At 52.3% G+C, this 15,557-nt stretch overlaps 1 protein-coding gene across 1 annotated transcript in view; it reads left to right on the top strand.

The window, feature by feature from the left end:
- Positions 1 to 1,207: 1,207 nt before the first annotated feature.
- CDH22 (cadherin 22) overlaps positions 1,208 to 15,557 on the top strand; it is a 76,670-nt gene continuing 62,320 nt past the window's right edge. The window contains exon 1 of the mRNA XM_056507641.1: positions 1,208 to 1,777. The gene's annotated coding sequence lies outside the window, so the exon portion shown is untranslated. The remainder of the gene's footprint in view (positions 1,778 to 15,557) is intronic.

Raw genomic sequence — 15,557 nt, 5'->3', positions numbered from 1 at the left:
TGTTTATAAGCTTCTCTTTTGCTCTCCACCCACCTCTCCCTCACCTTCAGGGCACCTGCCTAAACAGGAAGCACCAGGTCCAGGTAGTTTGTGGATAACCTGCTACTGGGTTACTACTATTTCTTAACCAAATTGGCCAAGCAGAGGATTTGTTTGCCTTGTACACAAGGTGCTGTACAAATGGAGCAACACAGCACTCCCTCCTCTGGTGTTCTCAGGGCCGAACTCCAAGGCCAAATAACAGAGAATGCTGTGGACACAGGAGGTAAGACCTTCTCCAATTAAGATGTGAGTCTCTGGGCAGTGGAGAGTGGAAAATGTCCTACTGGAGTCTGTTTGCTTGAGCTGTGACTAAAATCTGTCTTTCAAGAGCAGATTTATCTGTCCCCAAATACAGTATTGCAGTCTCACCAGCCTTGACCTTCTTCCCTGCTTCCATTTTCTACTGGTCCTGACCATGCCCAGAGTGGTCTGTACACCCAGCATCCTGCTGCTGATGTGTGGTTCTACTGCAGACAACAAGCTGTGTTGCCACTTCTGCCCTTGCACCCTCAAAATGCTGCTGGGCCAGGACAGTGCCCACCATGCTTCAAGCAAGACTCTGGAGAAGGCACGAAAGAACTGAGGTGGGTGCCGAGGATGCCAACAGCCATGGCCACCCTGGCGCACAGCAGGAGGGGTCTGACAGCCCCAGCCTCAGCCCCAGACATGCCCAGAGCCCCTGACAGAGCTCCTGCCACGATGCCACCGGGCCATCAATGTCTGGCACCATTCAAAGGCAGTGGAAGCAGGGGCTGGGGTCCCTGCCTCTGACCTGTCTGATGCCCTGGCACCCCGGCTCAGCCCTGTGCTCCATGCACTCAATTAGTTCTCAGCACCGGGCACAGGAGGGTTGGCCCTGACCTGGGGCTGGCCAGGTCTGTCCCTGCCCCCGTCCGCGCCCTGCTCCCGCCCGGTGCCCACAGCCCGCGGCCGGCGGGGCACTGGGGCGGCCGAGACGATGCGGGCGCCCGGGGCGGGGGCAGCGCGGGGTGCGGAGCGGAGCCGAGCTGCGGGCAGGGCCTGTCAGAGCCCCGGGGCCGGGCGGCATCCCTAGGGCGGGTCCCGAGGGGAGGCCCCGGGGCCAGTCCGGCGCGCTGCATTCTCAGAGTCTCCAGCAGAGGCTGGGCTGGGCCGGGCCGGGCCGGGCTGGGCTGGGCTGGGCTGGGCTGGGCTGGGCTGGGCTGGGCTGGCGGGGAAGGAGGGGAGGCAGGCAGGGAGCGAGGGGGAGGAAGGCGGCTCTCGCCGCACATGCAGCCCCCGCTGCCCGCGCCCCGCCTCGCGCCCTGCCCGCCCGGTGCCCACAGCCGGCTCCGCTCGCCGCCGCCGCTCGGGGCTCCGCGCTGCTGCCGGGCTGCGATCGCTCCGTGCCGGGGCGCAGGGGCTCCGCTCCGCTCCGCGCTGCTGCCGGGGCTGCGATCGCTCCGTGCCCGGCTGTCCGGTCTGCGATCCGCTCCGTGCCCGGGCGCAGGGGCTCCGCTCCGCTCCGCGCTGCTGCCCGGGCTGCGATCTCTCGGTGCCGGGCTGCCCGGACTGCGCTCCGCTCCGTGCCCGGCTGCACAGGCTGCGATCGCTCCGTGCCCGGCTGCCCGCGCTCCGCTCCGTGCCCGGCCGCAGGGGCTCCGCTCCGCTCCGTGCCCGGGCTCCGCTCCGCTCCGCTCCCGGCCGCGGTACCGCGCAGGATGCCGCGGGAGGCCGAGCGCCCGGCGCAGGGGAGCCGCCGCGGCCGCCGCCCCAGGTAAGAGCCGATGCGGGCGGGGGCTCGAGGGGCGGCGGGGCGGGCACGGCGGGCGAGCCCAACTTCTCCGTCCCTCGCCGCCGCAAACTTTGCCGGCGCTCGGTGGGCGCTCCCCGCGGGTGAGCGCGGGCCCCGGGGTCGCTGCCGCCTCGGTTCGTGCTGTCCCGGGATGCCCGGGGATGCCCCGGTCTCCTTGGTGTCGCCGGGCGAAGCCAGAGGTTTGATGCCTCCAGCGCGGCCCCGCCAGCGGCGGGTCCGAGCACACCCTCCAATTAAAACAGTCCGGCGCTTGAAGAACTGCAGCTTCTTTTTTAACCGGTGGGATCTTAAAACATCCTCTTCGGGCTCCTTCCTACCCAAGAACCATCTCCCCATTTCTCTCGTTGAGAGCAAAGCCTTCATGCCCGTTCCGTGCCCATTCCGTTCCCATTCCATGCCCATTCCACAAGGAATTTGCTCTGGGTGCGTGTGGATGTGTGGCTGCTATGCCTGAGGAACCCAGCGGGAGCCCTTAGAACCGGCCGGGTTACATCTCTCTTCACAGAGCCATATTTTATTTTCTAACAACAAACTAAAAATAACTGTTCTAAAACTAGCACTTTCCTCATTTAAAATGTGATTCCCAACTGGCTGTGCACAGGCCTTGTGGGAGCGCGAGCTGCAGCCACATCTGCTGCCCGGCATGCCCCGGCCCCGTGCTGCACTGGCAGGTGGGGATCCCACTCTGGGCTCCTGCGGGCACTCCCGGTGGATCTGGGAGTGCAGGGATGCAGCTGAATGCCTCTCCATTTTTATTTGATTTCTGACAGTTTTAACATCCTGCACAGTCTGGGGATATCTGCCCTGTCTTATCATCCAGCCTCATTTTATGCATGAAGAAGAGCAGTTATGGGGTGATGGTGACAGCAGCAAGGAGGGGCAGGCTCAGGACTTCAGCCATAACTTCATAAGACAGGGTAGTGCACCTCAGGGAAGCCTTTGGACCTGAGAGGGCTGTGAAGGATGGGTGGCACCGCCAGAGCTCTGGTTCTCCAGAGCTTGATTGCATGGCCTGAGGAAATAAATGAGGGATGTGCCTCTCTGTCCCTGCTCCTAGGCTGGTAAAATGCCGTGTGTTGCACCACAGTCTTGCATACCACTGAGGAAATCTCAGCTCATGACTGTTTCTTTGGGACCTGTTTCTGTCTCTTCAGAGTACCCAACACACAGAGCATGGCTGAAGCCTGCAGTCTCTGTACTCATACATTGCCTGCCCAGCTCAGAACCTGGGCTTTGCCAGGTTTTCCCTACGAGGCTGGTGCATGCTCTCCAGTTCTTTCAAGAGCGCTGGGTAAGGAGTATTTGCAGCAAACAATTATCAGGGTTGGAGATCATTGTCCTGGTACACCAGTTTTCAAATGCTGAAAATAAATTGTTTCTCTGGCTTTGAGTCTGAAATGGTTTCTCTGTGCTGGTGCTGTGTTTGTTTGTGTTCAAGGCCAAAAGGTGGTTGTGCTGCTCATTGATGAATTCTCTGAAATGTTGACAGTACCCTGAGAGTAGCACAGGGTAGAGCCCGCTGAAATCTGAATAAGCTGGCCCAGATTCTGTGCTGACTTTTGTCTCATGTATGTCTCTGCTCCAGTGAGGTGAGGGTCAGATCAAGTGAGGTTTGGTCTCTGTATGAAATGCTGGTTGCTGAATAATACAGCACTGAAATTGGTGGGCTTATGAAAGAAAAGGTATATGCTGTTTCATAGGTAAAAAAGCCAGTTTTGTTCCTAAAAAAAAAAAAAAAAAGCCCTTTGCTTTTTGGTGCATTGACACTTTATAATATGATATGGTGATTTCATACCTATGACAGAGAAGTGGCTACTGGAACAAGGTCAGTTTTAAAACTCTTTTTCAAAAAAAGCTAGCAGGCCTCCAGAAAAAAAAAATCAAGAAAGAAAAGGTTGTCTTTGGGTTAAAAATAACAGTTTAAATCCTATTCTTCCTAGCTCCATATCAAAAAATATGATATTTTCATTACTTAAATGCAATGTCATGTTTGAAAAATTCGTTGTTATTTCTTGTGTGTAAGGATTATGAGAAAAGGGTCACAATTTACTGTTTGTTGTTTATATTGTCTGGTCAGCTTTTGGAGTTTTTTTTGCACATTAAAAATAATATTGAGCTAGAAAGGCTTTTTTTTGTAGCAGATTTTACTTTTGTGCTCATAGTCACTATCCCATAGCAGTAAAATTTGGCTGCAAATGTTGCAGAGGGAATGTTTGTTTATTCGAAGCCCCTTTTTCAACCCACAGACTTTATTTCATTAGAAGGATTAGATTGTTGGTGAAAGCTTTGAAACAAAACTGGACTTGAGGGGGGATTTAATCTTCTGTTATTCCTTTCAAGTACAATAATGTATTTTTTCAAATAGTTAGTTTTTATATTTTAAAAGCGCACATTTTAAAAATAAAGGAAAACAGTTTGAAAAAGAAACGGTGTGGTGACACTTTGCTTCTTCTGACATCATATTGCTAAAGAGTATTTGTGCATAAGGATATAGCCATGTATGAATTTGTGTTGTTATCTTTTAACCATGTGGTTATGCAACTGTGTTTGGGTTTACAAGCAATGACACTTCTCTGCAGATAAGTCCATGCATATCCCGAGGCACAGGCCATTTTGAGTGATCTGCTTTATTGAAAAATTACATGTAAAGATGAGGTGGGTGTGAATCCCAAGCAGATTCCTTGCACGAGGTTGTAGGTGGACACGGTGTACAGCTCCCTGTGTTCTCAGGGTCTCTTTTGTCTCTACCACCAGTTTATCCCAGGGTATTTCTTCGTGGAAGGGATGCCTGATGGGGAGGGATCCACCAGCTTAGCTCAGGCTGTTTGTAGCTCTGGGAATGTCCTGCATGTGCCCTCAGCACCTGTGTGAGGTGAGCAGGATCCCCTGTGTCACCTGGCTCTCAGGGCTCTCTGTGCCTGCCCTGGGCTGCAGGTGAGAGCACCCAGCTCTGTCCTTTGCCTTGGCTGCTCCAGCCTGTAGGTCCCTGTGAGCTGTGTTATTGTGAGGCCTCTGCTCTACTCCAGCAGAAAAGCCAAGTCTGTGTGGCTGGATTTGGGCAGCAAATTGCTGCAGATTTGGAATATGGGGTTGGACTTGGACTCACCTGTTCACCCAACATGAGTTGGGTATCCATTGCCTGCTCAGCTCTGTGGGACATCTGTCTCTGCAGTTGTGTCCCGTTTGTGGGTTAGTTTCTGCTCTGGACAGCTGTGGAGTGCTCAGGCATGGGGCTCTCTGCTCCTGCTGGCAGCCACTGCAGAGACCCATCCTCCCAGTTAGTTCAGTTTCTTTTTCATTTAGTCATCACTTTCTATTATTTGCAAAGTCCATAAAAGGAATACAGCACATTACAGTAATTTTCAATTTTATCCGTTGCAACAACTCTGCTTTCAGAGACTTTACTTTAGTCTGGCTCTGTATCTCTTGCATTTCTCTTTCTTTTTACCATCCTTTGTGTTGTGGCAGGAGGAAGGGAGTTCTCATTTATCCTGTTGGGGAATGGTTGTTGGATGGCATTTTTGTACTGGTTCTGCAAGACAGTGTCTGGGTAGCAAAAGCGGATCATTCTCCTGCAGTGTCTGACTTTTGTCATCCCACAGGGCTGACTGGGATGCCTGCAGAGAGTCTAGATTTAGCCATGGGTCTTCTTGGTGATGCTGTTCCTCAGATCCTCTTGCAGTGTGGTTGGAATTCTTCTTGCAAATGGATGTCTCAGCTCTTTGACAGCATTACAGCACCTTCTTTTGAGGGCCTGTGGGACACTGGGGGCCATGGTAAGTGGTAGCTGGCAGCCAGGTGTGGCGCCCACAGCAGCCTCAGAGCTCCCTGAGCTATCGATGTTTCCTGGTGCATGTACAGCACAGGGGGTTACAGGACTCTGCTGGGAGGTGGGGGCACAGGGAGGGACTGTTCACATTGCCTGGGGGTGCCTGTGCTTGGGCTGGGCATGCCTTTTGTCTTCAGAGGGGTTTCCAAGAGCTCTCTCAGCTGTTTCCACACCATGCTGACCCAGCCTCGGCGGTGCTGAGGGTGCACACCAGTGTCAGCTGGGATGGCTCCCCCTAGATGTCCTAGGAGGCATCTTTGTGTGAAAGGTGGGGGACAGACCCTGCTGAGCTGAGGCCCTGCATTTCTCTTCTTGAAAGCAGGTGTAGTTGTGCCCTTGGGCATAGGAGAGGCAGCCAGCCCAAAGCTGGTCTATCGTCTATCTGTGCTCCAGCCCAGAGCTGGTCCATCTGTTCCAGCCCAGGGGCCAGGTTTGACTGGATCATTCATTGCTGCTACACCCACAAGCTGAAAATCAAGGTGCTTTTCAGAAAGCGAATCCTTTCTGCTGGGTGCCCCATCTCAGAATAGCTCACTAGACACAAGGCAGGGTTGCAATACTCATTGCAGGAAGGGCAGCACTTCTGTGTTCCCAGTCCTTCCCTGCTGCTCGTCTGGGAAATCTGCACTGGCCTCCTCTCTGCCTGCTGTGCCCTGTTCTGCTGTCCTGCTTTTGCTCACTGCCTTGTCCCTCTGGCAGTACCATCCATGAGCCTGGAGAAAAAAAATCCCAACAGAACTCATTCAGTTTTGACTCTTCTCAGTGCTGCACTTCTTGATTGGGAGAGCCATGCCTTAGCTCACACTCCTCAGGGCTGAGGCTCTGGGCTCAGTGCCTGTTAACACTGCTATCACTATTGTGGGCAGGGTCTGCTCCCCAGACAGGGCCACCTGGCTTTTCTCACACTGTCACTGCTGCCATGTGTGCTGAATTTGGCCCTGCCTGGCTCATGATGGAAGCTGTGGCTGTGATGCAGGCGATGCTGGGCCTGGTGCTTCTCAGAAGCACCCACAGATTTGTGGCTGCCCTGCAGTAGCATTTAGTGAGGTGCCCCATGGGAGCAGAGATGGGAGCAGCCTGACTCTGGCTAGGGCAGTGGTGTGTCAGGGCTGGTCACTGCATGGGCTGAAATGTCCTGTGCTTTGGTTATGGCAGTTCTGTGAGCTTTGCTGATTGGGAAATCCTTCAGGGAATCATGAAAGCGGAATTGTTTGTCCAATACCCTTTTGCAGACCCCCTGCCCCTCTTTGCTCCCCCCTACAGTACTCGAGAGAACACCAAGGGGAAGGAGACATGGGCTCACTCCTCTTGGACACTGCCTTGCTCAGCATTGCCTCCTCAGGTGGGGTTTTGTTAATCTCTTCCCAAGTGGCTGTAGCCAGTGGCATTAACAACTGCAGGTGACTTGAAGATTTGTGCCCTCAACTCACCTGAAGCTGCTGCTGGCCAGAAGCTTTCTGCAGCCAATGATGGGATGTGAAGGTAGTCGCCATAGAAACATCTTGGGCAATAAACAGAGCCTTGAAAGCTCTGAATGACTTTTGGAAGGAGCCCACGTGTGAATGTGGGTTCAGGTGGTGGTGTTCACCCTGCAGACCAGGGCTGTGAGTGACACATTTGAAAACAGCAGCTGTAGGAGCAAGCACAGGATCTGAACACTGCTTTGGTAAGCTGGCACTTCCCTGAGGTTTGATGGCAAAACAAAGTCAGAGCAGGAGGATGTGATGTGGTCACAACACTGGCCTGGCAGGAGGGAGCTCATTCCCACAGGTGAGCTGTCCAATTCTGTACAAACAGCCCCTCCTGGGTGCTGCAGCCACAGGCTTCAGGCAGCTTCATCCCCAGTGCTGTTCAGGGCAGTGCCAGGGGACTCAGCACAGACTCTGCAGGTGACACCTCTGTCTCTGGACTCCTTTCTGAGCACTGCTGCCCTTCTCTGTGCTCTGGCAGTTGATGCAGGCAGACCCCAGCCTAGGAAGGGCCCGTGCCCACCTGAGAGGTGTTGGAGCTGGGTACCCTGAGACTTGTGTCCCCTTGGCCCTAGCCTGGGTCTGCCCCTCAGTGCCCTTCTGCTGCCTTCCCAGGCAGAGCCTGGATGCCCCTGGCTGGCTGTTTGCTCACAGGTCACAGGCTGGTCAGGAGCCTGATCATCTTGATGGGTGCCTGTGGGGATGGAGCCTCATGCTCCGAGGCCCCACTGTTGGCCATAGTCAGCAAGGACAGATAAAGGTTTGGCTGGTCCAGAGAAACTGGACCATACTGGTCTGGCCATCCCAGGAGGGAAGAGAGCTGGAAGCTGTGGGCCAGGCCCTTGTTCTGGCAGCCTCTTGCTCTGGAATGGATGTTCCCTAATGCCAGATAGTAACTTCTGTGTGTGCCTGGGGATGCTGCATTCCCCTCTCCAGTCCTGCTTCCTTGCGTCTCTGTCTGTCACACTGGGATTATCTCCCTCTGCTCCTACTGCAGCTTCTTCCCGGAATCCCAAATCCCCAAAATGCTGTTTCTCCAATAATCCTTGTCATTAAAAGCGGCTCCTAAGCTCTGAGCACCTCCTCCTGTCCTCATCACCCTCTCTAGAGAGAATCAGTTTGATCTGTGCACATACTAACAGTGAGCAAATCATCATGTTAACCTAGGACCGGACACTTTGTCCCCCCTGCCATTACCAATCTCCAGAGTTACCCGTGGATCTTTCTGTATTTTCACTATTCAGTGTTTTTAGCTGTGTGGAAAAGTGCATTGTTTTCTCCAAGAAGACATGAGGCTGTTGCTGCCTGTGTGGGAGAGGGATTTGTTTCCTCTGCCACTGGAGTCTGGAAGGTCGAGGACAGACAGGTGAGGGGGGGTTGCCTTGAGAGCTGGACTTCATCAGCTCTCTGAGCTTGGCTGCCTTCCCACTTATGAAATACAGCTAAACCTTTTGATGGCAGGTAGGAATAGCTGAGCATCAGCAGAGTCCTTAAGAAATTACATCCCTGCTTAAACTTTTAAAAAGTCAGCTGAACACCCGTTTGCTACAGCGCTCCCGGGCTGTTTCCCAGTGGTATTTTTTTCCAAAATAACTCCTGCTGCAGTAATGCTGTCCCAAGGCAGGGCAGCTCCTCACGGGGCACCCTCAGCTGTGCCGCAGGAGTTGGGAATTCCTCCGTGGCAGCTCTGGGGTGCTGTGGGGTGTGGGCGCAGCGTGCCCGGGGGTGGAGCGGGGCGGGGGGCTCTGCTGGGGCCGGGGCCGGCAGAGGGAGCCATCCTTCCTCCTTTGCCGTGCACAGCGCCAATTAACCAATTAATCAGAGCGCTGAGCCGGGAACTGGCATCCTCCATGGGCCAATGGCTCTACTCGACTCGCTGAGGCTGAGAAGTGGCTGTGTCTTTGCCAAATCCCTCTTTCCTGCTTTGCTGCCCAGGTTCATGTCTCAGGTGAGCCCTTGGGTGGGTTTGATCTTGCCCAGCTTCTTGTGGTCGTGCAAGAGAGCAGCAGCTCCGTGGCAGGTGTGGCAGAAGCTGATGCCAGCTGGGATGGGCAGGGGACAAGCCCCAGGTGTGCAAAGGGCTGGGGCTGCCACTGTGAGTCCCCATGGCGTGGGTGGCCAGGGGCTGTGGCTGGGCTGACCCTGCAGATGAAGACATGGCACTGTCTTGCTCAGGAGTTGGCAGTGGATTAGTGAAGGCAGACAAGAGCTTTAGAGCTGGGCTCTGAAGTCCTGCTTAGAGGACTGAGTGTTGTGCTGACAGATGCTGCTGCTCCTGTCCTTGGTACCACAAAGTGATGGATGTATGGAGTGAATGCAGTCACTGAACCCTCCCCAGCTGGAGTAGCCACCACAGGTGAGCATTTATGGATTTTTCTCTGAAAAAGCTGTTTACATTTTTGTGCAATGGGAGACTCGTGTCTGGCTGGGAAGGTTGCTGGAACCATCAGTTGAGGCTTTAATTGGTTTTGCACCTAGAGTGCTAATGTATTTCAGTGGATTAGATGGGAAGTGTGGTTGTGCTTGGCTGCTCCAGAACTGGAGATGTGGGCTCACATCACAGGACTGAAAGGCTCAAAGCATTGTGCAAGGAGAATGGCAGCTTCTCCCTCTGCCATGGCTGCTGCTCTCTGGTTAATGCATTTGGAAGGGTTCAGTCTGATTTCCTCTGCTCTGGCTCTGAGCATGGCCTGCACTGGTGCTGCCAAGTGTTTTGGGCTTGTTGTGGGATAGCCCTGGTAGGTTGCTAAGCCTCACACAGCCAATTACTCACTCCCTAATTCCCAAGTGGGTCACAGGGAAAAGGAAAGGAAGAGTAAAAGCAAGAAAATGTGTGAGTTGAGATAAAAATGGTTTAATAAGTGAAAATGGAAGAAGAGAGAAAGAAAAGAAGGGATGCAAAAGCAAACACTCACTACCTGCTGTGCCAGACTGATGTCCAGGAGTTCCTGAGCTAAGGGGGGCAAACCCCCCAAGATCCCTCCTCTCCCTTTTTGTTGCTGAGCATGGTGTTAGATGGGACAGGGTAGCTTTGGGGTTGATCTGGGTGATCCACTCCCAAACTCTTGTGCACCCCCAGTCTGTTTACTGGGGGATGTGGTGAGAAGCAGAGAAGGCTTTGATGCTGCAAACACCATTTGGCAGCGGCTAAAATATCACTGTGTTACCAGTTTTGTTTGGGTCACAAACCTAAATCTCAGCACCAAGCAAAGCTAATTAACTCCCTCCCAGCCATACCCAGTCCAGGACAGTTAAACACCTTTTAGTGCTCACACTGAGGGAGATGTCTTGGCAAAGAGTCTTTGTCAGATGTGGGCAGCAGGAGATGAGCTCTCTGTGCTGTGGATCTGATGGCCAAGGCACACTCAGGCTGCCCAGGCACTGCCTGGGGTGCTGCCAGGCACAGTGTGTGTTGGGAGAAGCTGGAGAAACAACAGAGTGCTGGAAAGCAAGCCTTGGTGAGCAGGACTGTGTGTCAGTGGTGAGCTGCTCACTCAGCTGGTGTAAATTATCCTCAGTCCTTCAGAGTGCTGGAGCCAGCAGGACAGAGTCTGACCTGTGACTGCTCAGGACTGCTGCTCAGCATCTCCCTTCAGTTCCTGGCCACAGGCTCCAGCCAAGTTTGATGCTTCTACGGAGGCATTTCCCAAACCTTAGGCTGACCCAGAAGGAGAAAATCCTGCAGCTGAGCTTGTATTGCTTATAGTAAGCGCTGTCAGGGTTGTGAAAAGCTGCCGTGAAATAGAAACGAGAGGGAGGGGCTGTGAAGCACCAGGCTGGAAGGCCCTTTCTTTAAACTGCAGCTGAGCTGGGCTTAGGCAGAGGTAGGACACAATGTCTGGTCCTGGTTTCCAGAAGGCAGCACATGCATTTCCCTTGTGAGCGATCAAAGGCTTGGACTGAGACTCATCTCTATCTTTTTTGTATCTAGTCCATGACTGTGCTATCTAGTGCTTCACAAGTATATATAGAAATACCTGTATTTTTTCTTTGTCCTCTTCTAGACAATGCCTGGAGTCTTTGGTAACTTTTTATGTTTTATATGTTTTTGTGTCTGTCTGTCTGTGCCCCTGTGTACCAAGATTTGGAAAGCTGTTTCATGAGTGAGTGTTCTTGGTATCCTCCACCGTGGGGGCCCAAGGACTGCCCAGATGCAATGCTTGTGTCTGGCTTGGTCATGAATCTCTCAAAGGTTTCTAATCAGCCCTGCTCAGGGTATCTGTGTCTTGTTTTTCTGGTTTGGAGTCACAATGACTCTGTTCAAGGTGTGAGTTTCGGTGTCACACCATGGTGCAGTGTGATGGGAGAGGTGAGGGGCAGGACATGTACAACTCAGAGGCACTGGAGGGCTAAAATGGCTTCTTGGCTGGACACTGCTTGGCTTTGGATGGCCAAAATCTGCCTGAGGTTGCTGCCAGCCCAGCAGCCTGAGATAGGTGGTGGTTTGGAGAGGAGGACACAAAGGAACACATTTAGTCAGTGCTGCAGTTGTGTTGACACTGCCCAGTGTCCATCTGGGGCAGTGGGGGCCGGGAGATCAATGTGGCAGCACACAGGGGTGTGTGTGCAGTTTGGGGTTCCAGCACTTTTGCAAGTGACTGCATGGATTTGGCATGGTGAGCTCTGGGCTGGAGACTTGGGGCTATGTGAATGAGTTCTGAAGTGATTGTCACAAAGGAGCTGGAAAGGAGTGCAAAGAGAGAAGTGAAGCAGCCCAGAGGACAAAGGGAGTGCAAGCAAGGGTCTGCAGTGCAGTGACAGAGCAGGATGCAAAGGGTCAGCGTGTGTGAGGGTGACACAGCTGGGGAAAACCATAAGGAAAAGTGCTGTGTCTGTACATTTGTCCTGCCTGTTCCCTCTCTTTCAAGCACAGGACTGCTTTTGGGAGAGTGGGGGTGCTCAGAGGCAGCGTCTGTCAGCTTCTTTGGTTGTGAGGATCTTTCAGTGTCAGCGTGGCTGCTGTGCTGAACAGAGAGGGTTGGGTCAGGGGAGTCCTGCAGTGCCCTGGGCATTCCCAGGGACATCCCTTGCTGAAGCAGTGCCAGGCTGCCAGCCTGGGTGGGGCAGGAGCTGAAATGGCTGCAGCTGCCTGTATGTGTGTCAGTGCCCTCTCCTGCACGCTCACACTCACGTGTTCCAGCACAGTCCTGCTTCCTCACGTGTGTGTGTATCTCCTTGGCTCTCTTCTTTCACATGCACTTTGTCCATTTGCTTTTCTGTCCTCCCTGTTGCTACTGTAATCTCTCTCTTTCTTTCTCCCCTTTGTTTCCTGGGCTGCTTTGCAGCCTCTTACTTCACCATGTCCCTTTTTATTCTTTTTGATAATAATAACATTAGAACCTACGTACAAGGCCCCAAGGTCCCTGCTTTGTGCAGATACATGAGGAAAGACCCTTCAAAGCCTGTGTGCTGTGTTGAGAAGATTCTCACAGTCTCACTCTTTCCAGGAGTGTTGGGGGCAAAGGGCTGGATTGTGAAATAAGGCCAGTCCAAAACCTCACGATGTGTCCTCTGTCCATGCAGGAATGTCAGAAGTGAAGATGCTGGTCTTGTTTGATGGAGTTTTACACCAAAGCCCTGAACCCCTGTGCCTGATGGAGGAACTGAGTGATTAATCTCCCTTTATCAGTTGTGCTGAGCAGAGTAGTTGTTCCCAGGGCTCCCAGTCTGTCCCTTCCTCATTGTGCTGTTGGTTTGGTAGTGACATTAAAGTGAAGCTACTTGCAGATTCTGTTCCAGTCTACTGTGTTCACGTGCTTCGAGCTTTCAGAAATGTTCTCCCTTTCAACTGCAATTTGCACATTTGGCCTCTGCTGAGAGGTGATGCTTCAATGGGATGCTGAAGTCTGGTGGATGGAAAGCAGTGTTTCTAGTGATGCACTGAGCTGTCTTGCTTTGCATGTGTGATACCCACTACATTTCCTGTGCTTGAAGGCCCTGTGTGGCTGCTGGATGCTGGTTCACAGTCTGCAAATACAGCACTGGGGAGTGGTGGAGGAGGAATCTAATCTTTTTCTTCACTCAACAGAGTGGTCAGAGTTTCTTGCAGAGGGAAGGCTGGTTCTGTATCTGGCTTGCAGAATCGTGTCGAGAGACCCACTGATTTGTCATAAGGATGTATCTCTGCTGATCCATCACGATTCAGACCGTAGATAGCAAAGGGCTCTGAAATCAGGAGACACTGTTAATACTTTTTGTCCCTCCTAAAGTCCTCCAAGGAATGTACATCCTGTGTGTAGTGGTCTCTTTCAGCCTTGTTCAGCCGCTCTCCAGTTTTCTGATGCTTCCACTTCAGCTCTCTCATAGGTGAACCTTCTGTTATTTATGCCTGTGTCCCGAATCTCCTTGCTGAGATCTGGATTTGGGAAAAGAGCAAGCAGTAAAATCAAAAGCCATCACCTGTTCCTGTGACTTGCTGCTCTTTGCAGCCCTTTAAGTTTATAAACAGCAAATGTCTGTTGCAAAGTCTGTCTCTGCAAACAGCAACAGGCTGTTTTGGGATATTTGTTTCCCCTGTGTTTTCTCTTTGAGCAGCATGACCTGTAGGCAAGGTCATGACTCAAGAACAGCAGAAGGAGATGAGGGTGGGCTGTAGCAGCAGGACCCTCTGTTCTTGTCTCTGCAGTAAAGAGCAGAGGGGCTGTAACACCCATGCCAGCCTTTTCCAGGATGATCTCCTTCTTTCTTTCTGAGGCAAAGTGCCTCAGACAGCCTAAACACACTTCCCAAGGAGAAACTTGGCGTGCCTTCTGAGCCACAGGCTGGGAAAGATGTCATTTGCAGATGCAGCAGAGTTTACAGATGTGGGTCCTTCACATGAAGATTTTGGGTATTCCACCTGGGAGCACCTGTGTGTCAGTGCTGGCAGCAGAGAGCAAAGCCAGGGGCTCCCAGAGCAGGTGACCAAGGTCCCTCTTGAAGAGATGCCTGGTCCTGTCCCAGGCCCACCACCCTGGGAAAGGGAAGTGAAGTGGGTGGTGTTAGCTGTTGCTGCCCTTAGGTCTACCCCTTTTTGCTGTGCACCTTCCTGCAGTGCTTAGGAGAGTCCCTGATAGCTGAAGGTGGAGGAGGAGAGTGATTTCTCCCTGGGCAAATCACGTTGGAGAAAAATAAACTGGATCTGGCCAGGCGAGATTTTCGAGCAGTTCCTGTGAGTCCTGTTGGGGCTGCTCTTGATGGCTGCTTCTCCAAGGGTGTACATTGCTTTGGACTCATCCTGAAGCTGTTTGGAATGTGGAGACTAGCATCATTCTACTTACAGGGAGCTTGTGAGAGGTGTAACATTGCTGCAGAGCAGGGAAAATTGGTGTCTGTCCAGTACAAGGCACTTCAGACAGAACAGAATTGGAGCAGGACCTCGTCACCTCTTATAGCATTTACTGGTGTGTGATGGAAGATCCAGGATCTGCCCTTCCTCGAGGAAAGGAGGAATTACCAGCCCTGGAAAAGGCAGTGGGACTGGTGTGTCTCTCTCTAAAGTGTCCCATCACTCTGGTCTGCAAACTCTCATCCTCTTGCTAGTTAATATTAGTATTCCATGAGTGGAACGGGCGATGCAATTAACACAAAGGTACAGTCATTCATTCTGACTGGAGGACTCATGGGATCAGATGTACTGGGGATAGGAAGCGGAGGCTTTCTGCTGGGAAAGAATGTCACAGCACAGCGGACACAGAAATGAAAAGCTATTAATAATGATCCCGGAACTTCACTTCCATCAGCTGTTTATTTAAAGGTGCTCCATATTCAAAGCCTCCTGATTTATGTGGGCAATAACACTCACAGTCCTGGGATCACTTCTTTAAGCAAGGCTAATGGGGTGAAACCATCATACTGCGACAGTAGAGATCAAGCTGGGAAAATGATACTGGAGAGAAAAATAAACTATTGCCTAGATAATCCCTGAGCTACACTGGGCTGGGAGCTGGTGTGAGCTCCCTGCTCTTCCAGCATTTAATAAGGCTTTTACTTCCTTTTTTTTTTTTTTTTTCTTGGTCTTTGTGAACAGAATTTAGTGGTCATGGAAGGATATGAAAATTTGATTCTACCAGACTGGATGCTAAAATGCATCTTCATTTGCATGCAAGTGTCCTGGGACATGTGGTCTCTCTGTCCCTGTCTCCAGAGCTCCGATATGGACATGATCCATTTCCTAAGGACTAGTTCCTCTGGGGAAAGGTGTCTGTGCCCTCTGCAGAGTGGTGGCACAGAAGTGCCTGTGGGGGACAGAATTGGGATGTTCTGAGCTGTGGCACAGAGAGGATGAAGGGCTGCTCTGTTCTGGGATGTCACATTTCCATGTGGGTTCTCTTTATGGGGCTGTTTGCCCTTGAAGGGAGGGCTTCTTGGTGGCTCCAGTTTGGGCCATTGACATGAACTTGGCAGAAACTCATTGTGGTTACCTTGTTCTGCAGATAAACCACGCAGGAGACTGGGCTCAAAG

The sequence above is a fragment of the Oenanthe melanoleuca genome, chromosome 20, assembly GCF_029582105.1.
Source record: "Oenanthe melanoleuca isolate GR-GAL-2019-014 chromosome 20, OMel1.0, whole genome shotgun sequence".
In the NCBI taxonomy this organism is placed as follows: domain Eukaryota; kingdom Metazoa; phylum Chordata; class Aves; order Passeriformes; family Muscicapidae; genus Oenanthe; species Oenanthe melanoleuca.
The sequence above is the reverse complement of the archived record's forward strand: the minus strand, read 5'-3'. Positions and strand labels throughout refer to the sequence as shown.